Source organism: Cuculus canorus, chromosome 3 (assembly GCF_017976375.1).
Source record: "Cuculus canorus isolate bCucCan1 chromosome 3, bCucCan1.pri, whole genome shotgun sequence".
Lineage (NCBI taxonomy): Eukaryota > Metazoa > Chordata > Aves > Cuculiformes > Cuculidae > Cuculus > Cuculus canorus.
Genome location: NC_071403.1, coordinates 56,488,770 through 56,508,646, shown reverse-complemented (window position 1 = coordinate 56,508,646; position 19,877 = coordinate 56,488,770). Strand labels below are relative to the sequence as shown.

Below are 19,877 nucleotides of genomic sequence, written 5' to 3'. Positions count from 1 at the left end.
TTCATATTGCCTTATCCATATGTTTGTCTTTTGGGGTGACAGGAGAAGTAACCTCAATTCTTGTATTCATGAATATTTACAGAGGTGAGAGGATTTAAGCAGTTAGCGTATTGTTTGAAAGAATATTTAGATCCCCATTGCAAACACTATCATGGTGACAGAAATTCTTCTTTTTCCCTGTAATAGTTTACTTTACAAACATGATCTTTATATTATTTCCAGCCATTAGAATTAATCAGCAAGGTAAAGCCTAAATTATGATACAGGGCAGTTGTAGTAGATGGAGAAACAAGCATAAATTCTATCACTAGTGAACCCCAAGAAGGGATCACAGTGACAAGGGAAGATGAGTTGAATCTTTTATTTCACCTTATCTTCTACTGGTAATAAAATAAAAAGAATAAATAATAAATTATTTGTTTTATAAAGAGTGAGCTATTTGTATGCTTTGCCCTTTTGTCCTCACAGAAAGTTCTACCCAGCCAAGTGCAGCACCTGAGTTCACACCATTTCATCTACTGGACGTTTGACTATTCCGATGACATGCAACTTTAAATCCCATTAAATTCCTAAAGTTCAGCTGTCTGTGTCATGAAAATTCAGTCCTGTATGCAAGCAGTCTCATTTAAGGCAATTGAACTGTCTTTACAAACAAGGGTCTGCACAACCATAGTGTCAGAAGAAAAGTCACAGGGCGACCTAGCACGGATAGCTGGGAATAGCTGTGCTCCCCAGAGCACAGGTGAGGCTGCAGTTTCTGTGCTTACCCTTCTAACTCTATTTTTTGCTTTTTCTGTTGACAGAGCATTTTAAAAAGGGAGGGTTGGTGCATCCCTGTTTCTGTGGGCATGTTCACAACAGCAAAAGTTGTGATTTCAGCAAGAACAGACATATTTGCACTAGTACTGAGCACACCAGCTTGGGCAGTGGTAGCAGCACATTCTGGCACTGGGAATTAGGATGAATTGGACAGATCTGCCTAGAAATGGAAGAGTACATAGTGAGGCAGCTGTTATGCACTTAAGGACCTTACTGCAGAGCATCTCTAGTGGTACTCAGGCTAACCACACCAGAGGCATTTCTGCCCTCACTGCAATAATGCCTCTGATTACAGCATAGGTGTTTTTTGCTACTAGACACGTCAGTGTGTTTAGGCTGTTTCACACTGCTCTGGTGACATGAAGTAAAGTAAATAAACAATTACCAGTCATCTAAAATAGGTGGTAATGGTCACTAATTATGTAAGTTAAATAAAATAACTAGTGTTCAATTGACTGAACTTAAATTCTATAACTCAGAGACCATCCATTTGCTACAACATTCAGACATCAGTTGCTGCCATGCTTTATTATATAGAAATGACTCTTTCTGTCTGACAGACCTTGGAGTCGAGAATTTTTCAACAGAGTTTATTATAGTCTTCTGTGAATTTTAGTCCTGTGATGCAGGGCTGATAAGTGTGTGCATTTCAAGAGTTTCTGTTTTCAGATTTTCCCAGATGTGTAGTGTCTAAGAGAAGACGTTTTATGAAAGAAGAACAAATGTTACCATCAGAGTAGTATAAATTGATATAAGAGCATCTACAAGCTGCTTCATGGAAATGGTGGAAATAATTTATTTAAGGTACAGTGACTGTCAGCAAGTAAAACCATGCAGCTATTTTGCAGACCTGAATTTCCTGCTGAGTAATAATTTACATCAGCAAACTAATTATATTTCAAAGCTGTTAACAAGCTTATCTGTTAATTTATGTGTTCATTTACAAAATACTAAATAGAAATGTGTTTCAAAATAAACACTAATCTCACTTTTGGGGCTAAATTGTCACTCAATCATATTTATTATAAAAATACTACAAAAACTTCCACATTGTTAATGGAATTTAAAACCAGACATTAAAATAAGTGTAGTTAGGACATTGGCAGACAGTAGTAGGAATTTTTTCACATCTGTATCACCTGCATCAGTATAAATATTTAAGACACTATTGACATCTATTCATTATGACATTAACTTCTCTCAGGTTAACAGGATTCATCTTGATCTGTTCTACATGTCATTAGTTTTGAGCCTTATTGGCCAGAGAATGAAAGTTATATAGGAATTATCAAAACTAGTCCACATCTGAGTTGCATATAACTTTGTTTTGTTGGAGGATTTCTTTCCAAGATGACTACTGTTGGCTAAATCCCTTCGCTGATCCTGAATGAAGTGTCCAGAAGTTGTTACCTAGATGCACGTGTCTTGGAAAATGAAAGAAAGATTGTTTTTAAGATGAAAACATAGGCTGGGACTTGAAATATCTGACTTCAGATCTGACCTGTCTTCCAGACTCTCCAGAATCTTATCAAATCAGGTCATGTGTCTACACCTTACTGTCTTGCACCATCTCTGCTTTGAGTTTGGCTTAGGTTTTCAGATCATGTTTTGTGGGCTCATGGATATCCATAGGTGGCAAGGGATGGCAAATGATGGCTAAGGGAAAGCAAGATTACTCGTGGCAGGCTGCAGTTAGTGAAGATGGGAATATTTCAAAAGGGCCACAAACAATGAAAGATGAAAAGATTACACTTCTAACTTTCAGTTCTACTAGGCGAGCTGACTAGGAGGAAGTACAGCTCTTTGCAGAGTACAGCTTTTGAACAGGATTGCAATGCCACTACTCCTGGCATAACACTGAGGTCAGTTGTCCCATCCCAAGGGACCTTTTGTAGAGTTCCCCCACGTTGACCTCCTCTGCGACGCTCTATTTCTGTTCATACATTATTGACAATTACTCAGGGAGTAGTACATCCCATTTCAGGTATTCATAGTAAACATGGCCAAACTTCTGTCAAAGTCAGGAGCCCAGTGAAGGCTGTAAAACACAAAGGATAGAGGGATACCAAAAATCTGCAGGTTTGGCTGCTTTGGTGCTTTGTACGGCTCATGCACACTTCCACATATCTAGAGCATAAGCACACTAAAGCAGGGAGAACACATCTTCAGGGGGGAAAGTATATAACTCTCCTTTTATCTCTCTGTGTGAATACAAATTTCATCCTCATGCACATAAACAGTACAAAAGACTATACGTTGAGAGCTAGTTTAACAACTGGAAGAATGCTCCTTCAAAGGCTGAGTCATTTAAAGGAGATACATGACCTTAAAACTTAGACAATTTAGAGAAAGCATCTTTCCATTTAATGAACAGCTGGTTGAATGCAGAAAAATATAGTCATTTTTTTGAATATGGATTTATAACTACTAATATTTTCATGCTAGTAGTGTCTTCGAGCAAGTGTGATATGTTTTATGATGTGCCATGGTTTTATATACACATTTCATTCTTGTTATTTCGTGAAAATAATAATAAAAAAAAAAAACAGCAAATACGAAGAAAAAATGTAGAGCGCTATAATACTGGATTTACCTAAAATCCTAGCAATAATGTGTCAGAAGCTTTACGAAAAAAAAAAAAAAAAGCCTTAAAATGCAAACCTCTACTCAGCAAAGACACTGACTGAATGTCATAAACTGTCTGAAAGCAGAACACTGAATTTGCATCCAGTTGTTCACTGGCATACTTAAATCTTTTGGATAAATGCAAAGCTCTCAAACACCATAAAAAATGAAAATGTAATGGCCTCAGCATGTAAAATAAAACCCTGGTGTAAGATAAAACACATTCCAATGACTGCTATTAATTGCAAAGAAGAATAAATCACTATTCAAATAATTTATGTGCTATAAATATCATTAAAAAAAGCCATTAACAAGCCAACAGGAAACTGGCAACTTGACAATTTTATGACACTAAACAGAACTGCAACAGTGTGATTCTGACTTCATTTAAGACAATGACAAACCTTGTATTGACTTTAGTTGGGAAGAACTAAAGTGTCAATAATTTTTCATTAAAAAAAATCTATGTTTCCTCTGCAATGCAAAACAAATCAAAAAAATCTCAGAATTCTGGATATACCAACATTATGGCTGATTTAAATATGCTTTATGTACTTACAGAAATTAGCAGAATTATTTGCAAGTCCAATGACTTGCATTGCAGAACATTCTTAGGTTCATATGAAGCTTAATACTTTTTTTCCTCAGATCAAGAAAGAGTGTTAAAAACCCTTAAGTCTTATTGGATGGCTTGAGCTTCTAAAGTTAATAAAAAGGAAGATGACTAGTGAGAAGCCATTTTATACTGTTAATTTACGAAGTCTGGTCTTTACAAGTATTAAAGGTAATCTCAAGATGAGGGCAGTTGATATTTCTCATGGTCATATAATTTTTGAAGTAGTGTCACAATTTTGAAAATACTGTGCACAGCAGAAGTGTAATTTATGCTGAGACCAACATCAGAATGAAGGAAGAGAACAAGAGGGTAGCCAGTATCTGAACTACTGGTGCTTGTCAGGTGGACAGTTGGGCAACCTTCTGCCCTTCATTTCAGTGGGATGATCAGAAAGCCCAGGGCCATCATGGCCTCCATTGAGGGAAACCCATCAGCTTCATTCCCGCTGGAGGACAGATCCACAGAGAACTTGAAAAAGCAGATAAGAGAGCATTTGTGTCCTGAGCAAGAGGCAGGAAAAGGTTGTAGCTCTGCAAGACAAGGAGTCCTACCTCTTGCCTAAGACCCTCTGCCTGTTCATAATGAGTTAGCACCTCAGGACGAAGGTAGAGACATCTAGCTTTACTATGCTGTCTCCAAAATAGGACCTGTCACACCATGGGCTTCCTGCGGATTGTCCAGGGGAGCATTCCACTCTGCCATGCCACTTTCACAGGGAGATGCTCACTGAGATGAATGAGCCCCAGCCTGCTTCTCCCTTCCCACTCCTGCTCATCACCCACTCCAAAATACACTGTCACTGGCTCTCTGTCAGGTCCTGCACTGTTGTTGCCCCTTCTTTGACTTGACCTTTTTGCAGAGGGGGGTATAACAAGGGTATTCCAGGGTACAGCCAGCGAGCAGAAGGGGAAGCAGTGATGGTATTGTATCTGGGGACTAGAAGTGGGGGAAGGCAAGAGGTGCTTTCTGAATTATTGTCATCTCCATCTCAGTTTATAGCCTGTAGGACCATAAACTGCCTGCGTGTAACTGCTAGTCGGTGCTCTCTGCTTGCACATGTCAAACACATGGCCCCTTCCCATTCCCAACAAGCGCCCTCAGGAGAGGTTTATGAGACAGTTGGAGTGAGCCAGTGTTGAGGCACTGTGGTATGCCAACAGATGGGCCAGGATGAAGATCTTATGTCAGAGATTGCTCCCTAGAGGGTATTTCTGGCCTCTTTAGACCTTTTGTGTTGCTGGAGGGCAATGGAGCTACAACATAATACAGAATTAGGCCTGCTAGGTCTGAATGACGAAGGTGTTTCTATCATCTGTGAAGCAAGTGTAAGTCAGCTATTTCACTATTGGAATGATAATTGTCTTGCAATTTGAGTAATTACCATGTGTGGCAATATATATGCGCTGTGACAGCATTTTTAATGCACCCATTAGTGTGCAGCTTTGCCAGTCAGTAGCAAGGATTCGTCTGTTCCACGATTTTTTAAAGCTTGTGAATAAAGTTAAGCACATCCTTCAGTTCCTTGCTGAGTCGGGAAGAGATTGGTTACAGCCTTAACTCAGCTCCACCAAGGTGCATCTTTATTCCTTAGAGAAAAATAGCAAGGGCTGCCTGCTGCTTTTATGCATTGCAATCCCTATATGTAGAAAGACTTCGATGCACAACCTTTTCTCTTCGCTAAAATACATAATACAATAAAAAGCTATTGTGTTAAGTGCTAACAACAGGGAAAATATAGCTGCAGACGCTAAAATTGCCACTGACACTGTCTAGCTAAATCACTCCTTCGCTTGCGTAGTTTGTGCCTGGCCTTTGATCGTGTCGAATATATCAGCTTCAGGAAACCTCTACGGATTCTCAGCAGTTAATTATGACTATCCAAGCTGTTCAGACTTGACTGACTCGACCGAAAAATCTGTAAATGTTTAACTGCTCTCGGTTCTGGGTTTTTAAGCTTTTTGTTTAAGACAACTTCTTGTCAGCAGAGCCGAGCCCTGTGCTTTCCCTACCTCCTCCCAGCTAGGAAAGGAGAAGAATGAACCTTTCCGTGGATGTGGTCACCCCAGGGCTGGGAGCGGAGCCGGGCGGGTGGGCGGAGGCGCAGCGGCAGCGCAGCCGCAAGGGGGCGCGCCCGGACACGGGTCGGCGGGGACTGGCGGGTTGGGCCCCGCGCGGCTTACAGGCTGTGGCGTTTATCGGTGCCCTGTGACACTCAATTATCATAAGGTCAGAGAATTCGTTGAACCTCAGCAGCACTTAAGCACTGTTTGGACTCGTTTCTGGCTATTCAGACCAAATAAGGGGTTTTTTTTTTCAGGGAGAGACTACTGGCTCCAGGTAAAACATTAATGGGAAGAGCACACAAAGCAAGCCAGGCTGTTTTAATAAGCAAGGACAGGCAGGAGATTATTCCAAACAAGCGCCTTGCTGTGCCAGCTAAAGGAGCCCTGGGACGCTGATAGGAGATAATCAACAAGGAGATACCCGTGCTACATTTTTTTTTCTGCTGGCTTTCCTCTCTTTGCACCTACTGTGAGTATCTTACTGATCTCGAAGCTCTAGGATTCAATCTCTTTAATGTTCGGTACCCCGAGGGAAACATGATGCCAAGTTGTTAATAACCTCACCTGCCCACTCTACACTTCCAATGGTGCTTAAACTATCCTGGTAGTAGTGGGAAGTCAGCGCGAGGGGGGGGGGGGGGGGGAAGCACCAACAGCCTAATATAGACACAAGAAACATAAATCAGCTACTTCTGAAAGGTGATGTTGAAGCACAGGCTGTTACAAGATTCTCCCTAGGTGACAGGAGGAGGGACTGGGTCGCTGGGCGACGGCCAGGATTCTCCCTTCTGCCTTGCTACTGAGGCCGAGGGGGATAATGAGGAGGAGAAGGGGGAGGGAGGGATTCCGAGGGAACAGGCGGTGAAGGTTGAGATCCCTTTCCTCTGAGTCAAGGGACAGCAGCTGTCAATGTGAAGGTGGGGATATGTAAATAACAGGCTGGGTTTGCTCTCTTCCCAGAGCAACAGCAGCTGAGTCAAAACAAGCACAGCCAGAAACATGAAGCCCTTAACCCCTGCTCCTTTCACCCTTCCTTCCCCCCCCCCCCCCCCCCCCCGCCCCCATCGAGTCACTCGCGTATATACAGACATAATAATTCATGCTACATCAAAGTAGTGATTACCACAGCTTCCTGGCTGTCTATTTCTGTTTATTTATGGTGCATTACACATTTTAATGCTATTCTTACACAGTGGCTCAGCTGCCACTGTTGGGGGGGGGGGAAATAAAAACAGCACAACAAATGGCTGCAATGTACAGTATGTTGTCCCCTGGGAACAAAGGACAAACGAATGCTTAGCACCTTCCAGGGAACACCAATTCGGAGTTATAAATAGCATGATTCCCTCCTTCCTTCTTCAGTCTAATTCATGGCTATGCACTTAAGGGAGGGGTGGTGGGTGGTGACACAGGGTGGGGGCAGAAGGGCCAGAGCTGCTCCCAAAGCGACCTTATAAGCCAGGTTGGCTTCAGCAGAGTTCTTACATCATCTCAGTCTCTGTGATCATGTCTAGCTGTGGACTGGTTTAAGGCAGAGGATGGAAAAGGGAGGGCAAAGATTTGACATCAGCCTGAGGAGAACCACTGAACTTGTGTCTTATTTGAAGCTGGATTCAAGCTAATAATAAGAAATCAGCTACTAAATATGCTGCCTGCTGTGAGGTTGCAGCCTGTTCCCTCTTGTCCCTCTTCCCATAAGGTAAGAACATGAGGACTTGACTTTATTAATTTATTTAAGGAAACGGCAGTCAGCTCAGGCCAAGTTGAGCATATGAGATTTATTTCTCCTTGCCATCAACCTTACCAACATTCCTCCTTGAAGCCTGACTTCACATTATCATTACTCTCCTTGCAAAATGCAAGTCATTTTGTTTATGCCATGGGAAAAATATATAATCTCTTTAAGTGCATCAACAGTATCAACATAAAACGAATAATACTGAACAGGCAGCAAAAACAGAAGCCATTGTGCTGGCAATCCCTGCTGTGAGTGACACATAGACCACTGCTGTGCACCTCCTGCTGTACCCTGGTGTGTAGGAGTGACACTTGTAAAAGGCTCTTTTTACATCCCTTAATAATCCAGACATCCTTGTGAGTACACTGTGGGCACCGTGCTAACAGAGCTTCTGCTCTAACAAACTGCTCTTTTATCCGCACAGTGACAGTGCCCATGAAACATGTTTCAAGTATATCTAGGGTCTTGAAGCCCTCATTGCGTAGTGTAGGGAAAGTGCAACTATACCGTTAGTGCCATACCAATCTACTTTGGCCCTGAACTAGGAAAAGAAATGCCATCTTTCACCTACTTAATTTACAGTCTATTTTCCAGTGGGAACCTCTACTCAGACCAACGGGTCTGGCAGTTTCTGAGAGGTTTCTGTCCATTGTATAGCAGCAGAAACAACACAAGTACACTGTTCCTTCTGGAAGCAAGCTTCAGGTATTGTTGCATGGAGTCACATCTCAACAATACAGCCAAGGTGAGGCTCTATGCTTCATGACAAACTTATGAAGACACTCAGTTCCTCCTTACACCCTGTTTGCAGGAGCTGTTGCAACATGAAAAGGTATCATGAAAGCACTAAGCCTTACATCACTTATTTTTTTCAAGCCACTGCAGTGACATTTGTGCTCTTAATTTCACATAGTTGCTGAACTTCATGAATTTATGTGTATCTATATAGCTATTTTTATACATACGTCTATATATACACACAATGGCAAGGACAGACTCTAAGCCAAATGTTGACCTCATGCACAAATAAAAAAGGAAGCTCTACTCATGCTGTTAAGATTGCACTGGATTTACAGGGTAAGGAGTGACAGCCAAAATGTCTAGATCGTATAGTCTACACAGGGCTAAGTTTCCTACACTTTGTCCCTTGCTCTATCCACGTACTGCTGTTAGGAAGCTCTCCAGCCCCTTCCCACTCACTCAGAGATTTGAAAGGCTTTCCAAAGGAAAGAAGGAGGAAAACCCTCACATGAAAGGTGTGATTGGGCAATAACATTAAGCAATGGAACTACAGCAGAGATCAAATGCCAGGGAGCATGACAGATGAGTCACCATGGGGACCTGTGAAGGAGGCGCTGACCACCACCTGTTGCCCAGTCTGAACTATCTCTGAGGAAGTGATGTAAAATAGATGCCAACCTCTCTTAGGGAACAATTTCAGAGACGGTACGTGAAAAGAGCGTGTCTGAGCCTCCCATCTGCCCTCAAGGGGGACTGCGGTCCAGGGGCAGAATTGGGGTTGCACTGGCTCTTGGCAGGGCTTGGTTTCATAGGCCGGTTAATCCCAGACAGCATGTGCTAGTCAAGGCAGGACGGTAACACAATCTACATAGAGGGATTTTGTAGGGAGAAAGAAATACTCCTGCTATGAAGTAGCATTTGTAACTGAGGGTATTTTTAACCTCCAAGCTCAGTACGCGTGGGCAGCAAACATCAGTGTTGAGAGGGATATGGTAAGAGCTCCAAAGAAGCTGTTTGGGGCAGCCAAGTCAGTAACACGAAGCTTCAGTGACAAAATTAAAGGTGTTAGGGCTATATTTGTGAGAAGACAACAGTTCAAAAGAGCTGGTAGAGCTTCTTGGCTCAAAAATGTAGCTGCAGCTGGCAAGTTTCAGGGCTGACCATCACCCTAATTTTTTTCACTGTCTGCTTTACAATCTGCAAAGCAGACTGTAGTTCTCACATCACCAGAAAGTATGTGACTAGGTATGCTGTTGCTATGTTTTTGCAGTTGACGTGCTCCCACTCATCAGAGAAATTAGAAGCATATCACACACCTCTTTTGTCATTCAAGGTTTTGCTCTTGCTGCAAACCAAACAAAAAATAAGTTCATTGTGTCCAACCATGTGTTCAGCTTAAAGCTGAGGTGCATAGAGATGTTTTTATTATTTTTATCCTATGTTGATGAATCAGGGAAACAGTAATATGATTATATTAATTTATTTTGGGTTTCTTCAAGGGGTAATTCAGACTAAACTGTTCAACCCAGAATGAAATGTATACTTCATTCTCCAGGTGTTTAGTTCTCTTGTTGAACTTTGTTTCCTTCTAGTTTAGGCCACTTTTAAAATAGAAAATGCCATTTTGACACAAAAAGTCAAGAAGTTTCATTTGGAAAACTGTCAAAGCAAAATATTTTCATAGTCTTTTTTAAAGCACTGTTCTGTTAAAGACCGCTAACACAATGAGTTTCAAACTTTTTAAGATTTTCCTTGTCCCTACCTTTTTATGATGGAAACTCCATTTCAGGAGAATTACATCCCCTTATAAAGTTTCTTATCCTAAACAGATTTTAAAACAAAAGGAATATAGAAGAACAGAATTAGAACATGAGCCCACTTTCACTCATCTAAGCTGTGGTCTTTCTTGCCACATGAATGAACGCCCTAAGAGCAAGGAATAGGAATTTGGTGTCCTCAAAAAATAGTGTTCTTTTTCAAAGAAAGGAGATAGTTGTTGAGAAGAAACAGGGAGCATGCAAGAGCTGAAATCTTGAGAATGGTTGTATTGCTTTGCAGGACAATCCTGAAACCAGCAGAAAAGTATTGCATCTTGAAATATTTCTGTCCTTTACAGGACATTTACACCAATTACCTGGGCTTTGCAAACTGCCAATAGCTCTGTAAGCAGTGGCACTCCTGTCACAGGAAAGGTGTTTCCATTGCGGATATTTGGTTGCTTTGTTGAAACCCTGCAGCATGATACTAGCAGCTTCTCAAATCCAGACTTGGAGAACCTTACCATAAGCAGTGAAGTAATCTTGAAGTCCTGACTTCACTATCCCTATTCCCCACTCTGCTCATAAAATGTTTTGCTGTTTACAGCAGGAAAAGAATAGGTGTATGAACATTATCCTGTAGCTGAGGCCTTTCAGCGACCTCCCATGAGGACAATTTAGGATTAGAGAGAATGCTTGCATTTCGGCTGTTGGGTCCTTCCTCCTCCCCCCTGCTTCTGTACTCACCTGACACATATCCCATCAGTCATTAAATAAATGGGAATTAATAATAACCAGTGAAAGTAAAGCAAGCCTGTAATTTGCCTTTTCTGTGTGATGGAATAAAACAATCAAATTCAGAAATCATTTGTGATTGCTCTTCTCACAGGCTTTTGGCCAAATTAACCAGTTACACACAGGCAAATCTAGAACCATTCCCTTGACTTCATCCTTCAGCTTCGAAGGTGCATGCAATGCATTCCCTGCATGTGGCATGTATCACGAACAAAACCAGGGGAAAGTCATAGCAATATCATCTTAGATGATCACCAATTTCTTACTGACCTGAAAGGACCTGTGTTTCCCACTGCTCAGGAAATTTCACAGCTTTGAGTGAGGGGGTAAAGAAAATTTGAAGACACCGTTTCTGAATTCTTCTGCAATCCCAAAACTGCATCAATCCTAAAGAAATCTCTCCCCAACCCCCGTCCCACTGGGATCCATCCCTCCTCTCCGTGCTATCCCCTTCACGTTTCAGTCTGGGTGTTCCTGCACCGGCATAAATAAATGCCGAGAACTGGTCAGGAAGCAAATCCATCTTGTCTTTAAACTAAGCAAAAACCATTTTGAGGACTAAGCACACGCTGCAAATTAACACACTGCTCGGCTAATTATCGCTCGCCGTGGGCTGGAGAAAGCAGCCGGGAGCTATATGCTCCCTCCTCCCAGACCACACGCAGAGCAGGCAGAAGTGCTGGCTTTGGAGGGGGTTTTCCAGCACTCTCCCTCTTCAGTTCTGTGTACGGACCAGTGGGATGCACAGCCCGATCCCCAGTTCACCCTTCTTCAGGATTCACAAAGCAAACTGACTTCACCATGGAGTGGGTACTCTCTTCCTGAGGCTGTGCCTGTCGCTCCTGTATGTCACCTGGGCTTGGTTATGTATTTACTCCCAGACCCCTAAGCCACCCCTGCAGCAGTCCCTTCAGCCATGCATCTCATCATAGCATGGATAATTAATGAATTAATTATGGTGCAGCACTGCTCTACTTCTTCACATCAAGTGGGGTGTGCAATCAGCTCAGGTGGCTGAACCTCTTAGGAGCCTGCTATGGATTGCATGGAGAACATATCCATGTCTATTTGCAACTCAAATAGCATACAGCTCTTGCTCTTGCAGCTTTCCTTACTGTAGACATATCTTTCTCCAACAGTTTGGCTTTCTTCTTTAGGATTCACTGTCAAGAAGAAGAGGAGGAAAAAACAGATTTTTTTTTTAAAGAAAATCCCAAGAACAAATGCAAAAGCTGATAACAAAGAAGATGAGTTCCACTGGGATCCAAGAAGTAGGTGTAAGTCATACATTAAACTCTTTATTTAAGAAAATTGATAAAGTTTTTATTAAATATTAATGAACAAAGCTGGAGTCCATTCTCTCCCTGGTGAGTATTAAGCAAAATTAAATATATATTTCTTCTCCTTTTAATGTGATTGGTAAGGGTTATTTTTAAGGTTAATTGTTTTGCCTCTTGACACATGGATTTCAGATGGTTTACATAGTATATTAACAACTGGCAATTCACCATGATGGCAGGTTCCTCACAGAGGCTGCTCACAGAAATGTTCTTTTCCTTTTGTCAGAGGGACTGAGGAAGACCGTACCTTCTGGTTACAAAACATTAGTGCACAGGCTATCAGGGGACAGTCATGCTCTGCTGCCAATGTACTGCATGATCTTCAACAAGGCATGTCATTTTGAAAAATATGCATAAATCTGCTCCCAGGATGTGAGCTTTTCCTGAAAATCATGTGTGGATGTATGTGAAGTGATAGGTTACCCTCAGAACTTGTCTTCCTAACAGAAAAGCAGCCAAGTGCCAATCCAAAATGTGTATATTGAGAAGAGAGGAGAGGTTCATCTCATCCTTCCCTGTCATGGAATCGTGGCACAGTTTGATCTAGATGGACCCTTGGAGTTCTCCAATCCAACCCGCCTCAAAGCATGGCTAACTTTAAGCTTAAAACGAGTTGTTCAGGCCTGTCTGGTTGAGTTTTCGTCGGTCTCCAAGTATGGAGAGTCCACCACCTTGCTGGGCTCTTGCTTGTTGAACCACAATGATCTTTTTTGCCTTGTACTCAATCAGAGTTTCACTTACTGTGACTTGATGCAAATGCTGCAGCTATCACCTTGCTCTGACGTGGCAGCAGTCCCACAGAAAGGCAGCGAAGCCCGTGTTATGTTACTCTCTTCCCTGGACCACTTCCCTAGATGACAAGAGCACTGGAACACCCATTGTGCGGAAGCACCATGTTTCTGTGGGACTGGATGGCCAGCTGTAATGGGGAAGCCTGGTCCTTCAGAGAATGGATGGGAAAAGAAGAACAGTCCCATCCCCTCAGATCAGTCCTGAGCATCCTCCTTTCCAACAAGGAGACTGGGGTAGGGCCTGCCTATGGCCTTTATCAGCCTCAGCCCTTTTTGTAGCCCTACCATCTAAGGTTATTGTACATGTACTGTAGCTAATTCCTTTTGATTAGTTTCACAGCGAATACAGCTTCTCAAGTTCTTGGTATGCCGGTTCTGTGGATGCTGACTTTGCACATAAGGAAAGAAAATGGATGGATGGATGGATGGATGGATGGATGGATGGATGATACATCCATGTGTACATAAATTAAAAGTGAGAGCGACTTGGTGACTGCTCTGGTTGTGCTTAGGTATTTATGTGTTGCATTTGTTTTGGCTGGCAAAGCAGGAAACCCTGACTGTCCTTAAGGTTAAAAAAAATGCACATGGACAGGTCATGATATTTTGAAGAGTGTCTTGACCCAAACTTGTGATTAAACAAAAAGGAAATAACATTTGAAAAGGACCACTAAGATCTTCAGGGCCTCAGATGGAGAAATTTGTTTTCACTTTTCCTGGCATTTTGCCTGTCAAATTATGGGATTATTTGTGGTGCTAAAGACTTCACTTTTGTCTCAGATCAGGAAAATCAGGAATTGCTAGTTGGTTTTTTTTTTCCGGTGGAAGGGAGAAGTTATTAATGACCCCAAAGGTTAAAAAATTGGCACTGTTGGAAGCCAGCACTCCTTTATTTATTCATCAGCTGGGCTCCCTGTGGGCTTCCAACATGCGGAATTCCCCACTTGGTTGCTGGCTTTCACCAGAGATCTCTCTGCATTTGCTCATGTGTGTGCATAGACATCAACCTACATATGAAGGAGGATTAAGTTTGCAGCCAGAGATATAGTAGGGATATACTTGTACCAAAACTGTGGTGTGATTCAGCTATAGACAGGAGTCCCAAACTAAACATTTTTGCTGGACCTTTTCTTTGTTTGAGCTAAGCCAGCTTTGAACTGCACTATACACCCAAAGGCTTCAAGGATGTTCAGCTCTGGCACAGACTATATATTTATAAATCTATATCTCCTAGCTTCATATAGAGGTGGGTGTTCATGGCCACTGACACCTTGACCCGTACTCCCTGATATGTGAGCAACTAATCACAAGAGGGGTGGCATAGAGGTGAGAGATGACTGCCCATGGTCCCTCTACAGAGGACCTTGGGTCTCAGGGTATTTTATGTCATAGTTTATAATAATATCATGTAGGTATTTGGCTTCAAAAATGGGTATGTGACACTCAAACTTGGGCACATCCCTGCTGAGCATTTTGCTGTCACTGAAGACACAGGATTCCTAAAGGCACATGGAAGGGTTCTTTCTAGATCATCAGGATCAGCCCTGATGTTCCTCAAAAAGCACAGAGGAGTCCCCTTCTGCTGTGACTGTGTCACCTTTATTTTTGACATGCACAAGGCTTGGAGCAGGTGGGAAGGTTCAAAAAAAACACAGCTTCTTCTCTCTTTCTGGTCTGTCTTTAACCTGCTGCTTCTGTTTGGCACCAGTGCGGTGTCTCTGAAGTATGAATGTGTTGCAATGACCCTGTGGAGGTGCTTAGCCTCAGCCCTTCCACTCCAAATGGAGGAGAACCTCTGTACCAGGTCAACTTCTTATCTCCAGTTTTCAGATACTTTGTTAGAGGACAAGTAAGTGCATCAGCTTAGAAAATCCTGTCTATTGAGAGCAGAAGGTATTATCTGCTTAGGCAATTAAGTGTAGTGAATTTTCCTCTACAGTGGTATCCAGAGAAATCAAGAATCAACTCTGTCTGACTTTCTGTTCAAAATTCTCTCCAAGGAAGCACTGGAGGGGAAAAACAGAGGAAATTACAATATACTTTATCCTTAGCACTGCAAAACTTGCCCCTATCCTCCAGCTTGCCCCTTACTTTTACTGTTTAATTTTAAATATTCATCCTTCAATGGAAAAAATGAATTTTAAAAGGAGGTAGGGAGCAAACTTGTTAAAAATACAGGTGAAATTTTGCTGCTTGTTTGTGGAACTGAGTGAAAAAAATCAAGAAGTGTTTTGGCTGAAGTTGAAATGCACTTATTGAGGTATCATGCCGTAGCAATGCACAGAGGCCTCTAATGAGAGCATGTCCCAGTATGCAAGTAGTCCTTATCTACATAGGAAGTTGAGCTTCCTGGTGCCTTCTGAAATCTAAAGACACAGCTACAAAGCACAGTGGCTTCTCTTTTAACAGCAGGAAATGTAATGCACTGGGAGATCAGGCCTCATACCTCAAAGCTCAGAGCTGAGAAACTTTGAAAAGTGTGTTTAATCTGGCTTACAGGTGCCACAGAGCTGGGATCCCAGTGCCCATCTCTTCAGGTGCAGGCCAGCACCTAGTTAGGTACTGACTCACATATCTTCTTCCATTTATCACCCATACACCTCACACTGGGACATGGAGTTCACTATCTAAAAAGTCCCTAGCATTCAGTTTGCACTAGATAAATAATAATGGCATTAATGGACTAAAATATTAACATAAAAGACTTCTTTGTATTACTTGAGCTAACAGCATCTTCTTTTCTCAAAGGGAGACTGCCTTGAAAGGATCAAGAATAGCTATGCAAAAGTGGGAAGAAGGGACATTTATGTAACAATGAGCCTTTTCCCCCTTAATTTTCTCAGTTGGCTGCACAGTCTTCTCCTGTCTTTTGATGAGACGTAAAAACATTAAAAGGATGAACATAGGCAGCTCTGTTTCCAGTAATAGGATGGGTATGAGGCCAATGAGAAAAATTTATTTCATAAAACCTCCCTGCTGAAATCTACCCTACCTCAGCATTTATCAGCTTCTCTGCTTTATTGTCTAGTTAAAATGGAAGTAGCTCGGCTTTGGCTCTTATTCATCAAGCCATGTGGATGACAATGTCAACTGACACCAGTTTTCATAAGCTTAATATGTTGCCCTGGGGTAAGCAGCAGTGAGACCAATCAGATTTAGTGATTAATATTTCCTGCTTCAGACAAGATAAAGACACACATGCAGCTCAAATCAGACTTCACTGGCAAAGATGACTTGAGAGAATAGCTGGGCAAACATCAGGTCACTGAGTAAAGGACCAATGGTTCAATTCTTAAGTGGTATTTCTCAGTGCAGAAATGAAGTTTTCTGGTTGTGTTATGCAGACAGGTAAGCATTACAAAACAGAAAATGGAGTTGCCTTCTGTTACCCTGTGGCCAAATCTGTTCCCCAAGCCAATAAAAAAGAAACAGGCGTGTTCTCAGTGCTTGCACAGTAATCATTTGCACCAACTCCAGCCAAAAATTGTTCCTTTCTCCTTTCAGCTTGGATGTGTTCTTTAGGATTCCTGCAGTGTTCACACTGTGGCTCTGAGAAATATCACACTTTCTTATCCTGTTTTTATTCCTTTCACCCATCAGCAGCTTTAATTTTGCTTTGCTTGCCTGGCCACCTGAAGGCAATTCTTACAGTCTTTCAAGAAAGTGTTACATCAGTGCTAAACCAATGCACCGTCAAAGTGGAGCAATCCAGATAATGAACAGGCGAACTCCAAATGTTGAGTTCATGCTGGTGACTTTGGTATTCTAATGCTGGGTATAACAGAGACTTGCATTAGGTTTCCTGTCTCTTCTGCAGTTTTATTTTAGAATATTTACTCTCTAATGATGTAAAAAGAGGAAAAGGTTTTTCTTCTGCATCAACTTTCTCTGGTAATAAGGATCCTAGCTGGGAACTGGCATAGGGATGAAACATCCCTTTGCTCATGTATCCAACTCTCTTACAGGTTTGACAACACTTTCCTTTCCTTGGTCCTTGCATGAGGAAGAGAGTGAAGAGGAATGCTGTGGCCCTCCATGTCAGATGCAATTACGAAGGGTTCCCAGCCATTTCTGGTTCAGCAGAGATCTCTCTTAAGCCAAATGCAGAAAAGCCTGTGTAGCCATTGCAGTCTGGTGGAAGGCTGGGCCAGTAAAATTACAGTCTGCTCTTATAGCTCACCTTCTGGGGTTTAATGCTGTCACCAAGACACAAAAGAGTGGAAAGCTGTTGGATCTTCTCATGCAGGAGCTTCATGGCAAGTCAAACCTGCACTACCTGCACTATGAGTATGGAACATCTCTCACCTCACTGCTTCCAGGACAGAGATTGACAGAAGAGCAGAGCACTGTCTGAGCAAGCTGTGTGCTGCTAGCTATTTGTTATTCACAGAGTTTTGGATCCCAAGGTAACTCTGAGCAGTTCTAGGGCTGTAGGACACACCAGGAACTAACATGGTCCTTGACAAGATGCTGAGTCTTTCTGAGCCAGAACTTTCTAATAACAAAGAAAGCCAAGTTCAACAAGAGAAGCTTGGAAACAAAGAAGCCTTTGAAGGTGGTGAGCAAGAATAAGCGAGACACAGCCCAGGTGGCAGAAAAGGAGAAAGAATCCTGATAAATAATGAAAAGTCATAGAGTGGTAGATGGGTCTGTCAGAACAGAAGGAAAGAAAGACCAGGCTTACAAACAAGAAAAAAAGAAGTCACTAAAAGCAGAGGAGAAAGCATTAGGCACCAAAAGGGGCTGACTGAAGCACTGAGATCAAAGAGGCTGCTTTATGGAACTTGAAAGCACAAGTAAAATGTAAAAGCCATAGAGAGATTCTATCCCAGGTAATTCCACAGCTGAGGTTTTTAGGTTTCACAACACAGGGTGTAAAATGTTTGACATGGTTATCCAAAAAGAAAAAAAAAATCTCAATCACTGTTGTTTTCTAGAAAAAAATCCTGCCTATAAGTTTGAAATACAGGAATGCTACTTTATTTTTTTTAATACTTTCTGGTTTTGCTTTGTTTTTTTCCTGGCGTCCTATCACGCCCAAATATGATGGTGGTTCCTCAGTATCGTGTATATTGGTGGGTCGATAGCCCAATGAAGAGAGAGAATGAAATCATATTGTATCTAGTCAAGACATATAGTTGCTTGAAGTATTTATGATGCTCTGGGAGGGAAGAGATGGTCAGAAAGAGATCATATCAAATAGACACATATAGCAAATTAATGTATTAAGGGATGAATTTTAAGTCCATATCACAGATCATGGCTTTCAAAAGAGCTTGTTCTGCATTTGGGCGTGTAGAAAGCAGTCATATTTTTACATGCATCAAACTTATCCCCAGAATGAGATGAAATGTTCCTTTGGGGGTGGTAAAGGTTTATGGTGAATCCTGATTCTGAAGGTCACTGTAAATTAGAAAGCTGGATTCCTTTTCTCTCCATCATATGCTCTTAGTCCCTCTGATTTGTATTCCCTCCTCCTGGAGGATTAGCAAATAAATTCATTTTATTTAAATGGGTTGTCAAAATACAACACAGTCAGCATCAGCTCATATTTCAGCTCAAGAGCCAAAGAGGTCCACATGGAGAGAAAGTCACACAACCAGTAGATCAGTGCTTCAGTCAGGGCCAGGGGGGTGGCTTTGATGACTTTCCAGTTAGATCATGATTAATAAACATATTTTGTAAAATCACTGCCTTGCATCTCCACTCGCCCTCTGCTACCTGTGGTCTCTACTATTCTGATGACTTAAGTGCTTTCACAGTTCATCTAGTCTTGGGGAAAAGAGAGTATTTGTGGAGGAGGGGGATGTATGTAAACCCATGTGTGCAAAACACAATGCATTCCTTGTGGGCCTCCACCTTCTGAAAACAGCTTTTCATTCTTGTCAAGACAAACCCACAGCGAAGTTCAGAAGTCATTCGTTGTTAGACAGGAAAAGAGCCAGTTCGAATCTGTAATTCCATCAGACCATGGTATTCCCCTCTGGTAAAGGTCATTTGGAAAGAAGATATGAAAATGATTCAATACTTGAACTTACCCAAAAAGCCAAGCAACTTATTTACTATGCAGTGACCCCATAGTGATCTCATCAACAACATATGCAGCTCCCACTTGCATCAGTTGGTGTTGTGAGTAGGTATCAAGAAAACAGTATTGCTGTGCTAGGGGAATACATCAAGTGCATCTATGTGGTTTAGTTTTACAAAGCCTGTATGCATTTTTCAATCTCTTTTTATAAACGTTAATAAAGTATTGAGCGGAACTTTGAAAGATGTGCTTTTATTTCCATCCAGGCGTTTCTAATGCTATTTCTCAAGGCATAGTGAGCAAGACACATACACCCAAGACATGGAAGAGTTGTTCAACCTGTGCCATCTTTTACCTTGAACAGGACTGTTCACAGTGATGCTCTGAAATAAATTCCACTCCAAGTGATCACTCGCTTAAAAGTGAGGAATAAGCAATATTTTTTTTATCTTTTTCAAAACACTGGAGGCCAAAGGAATAATTTAGAACTTTTTTTGCACTGGACTTGATTTCATTAGTTCTCAAGAAAGCAACTAGTTCAGAAGGTAAAGAAGAAAACTGATG

At 41.8% G+C, this 19,877-nt stretch overlaps 1 long non-coding RNA gene across 2 annotated transcripts; it reads left to right on the top strand.

The window, feature by feature from the left end:
* Positions 1-6,285: 6,285 nt before the first annotated feature.
* LOC128851729 (uncharacterized) lies at positions 6,286-19,542 on the top strand. Of its 2 annotated transcripts, none has more exons than XR_008449134.1 (3): positions 6,286-6,592; positions 12,312-12,431; positions 17,251-19,542. It is a non-coding gene; the product is annotated as an uncharacterized LOC128851729 (long non-coding RNA). The 2 variants fall into 2 exon arrangements; XR_008449135.1 differs by lacking the exon at positions 6,286-6,592 and adding an exon at positions 7,610-7,822.
* The last annotated feature ends 335 nt before the right edge of the window (positions 19,543-19,877 follow it).